The sequence below is a fragment of the Pteropus alecto genome, unplaced genomic scaffold, assembly GCF_000325575.1.
Source record: "Pteropus alecto unplaced genomic scaffold, ASM32557v1 scaffold53, whole genome shotgun sequence".
Classification (NCBI taxonomy): domain Eukaryota; kingdom Metazoa; phylum Chordata; class Mammalia; order Chiroptera; family Pteropodidae; genus Pteropus; species Pteropus alecto.
Genome location: NW_006434366.1, coordinates 6230641 through 6231150, shown reverse-complemented (window position 1 = coordinate 6231150; position 510 = coordinate 6230641).

Here is a 510-nt window from a genome sequence, read left to right as displayed (position 1 = left end):
CCCCAAGAGCTCGCATCGCGAGGGGGACATTCTTTACCTGGACCGTCTCTACACGGGGGGCCGACGTTAGCCGAGCCCGTGGCGGTCACTTCACAGCACGTGTGAACCAGACCGCGTGCCGTGCGCCTCACACTTACATGGCACGTGTGTCTATTGTTTCTCATAAAACTGGAAAAACCTTTCTCATTCAGGAAACTCCTGTATGTTTTAATTTATTTAGAGTTTATAGTTTGCTCTTGGGCTCGATAAAGGGAAGGCCAACTGTTCTGCACATGGGCATCAATGCAGATTAAAAAGGAGCGGGTCTCACGGAGGAACCGGTGTGCGACCAGTGGGAACTGGTGTGCGACCAGCGGGAACCGGTGTGCGACCTGCGGGAACTGGTGTGCGACCAGCGGGAACCGGTGTGCGACCTGCGGGAACTGGTGTGCGACCTGCGGCGAGCGCCCACGCCAGCGGCGTGCATGTGTCCACAGCCCGCACTCACCGAGGCGAGGCCCCGGCGGGGAG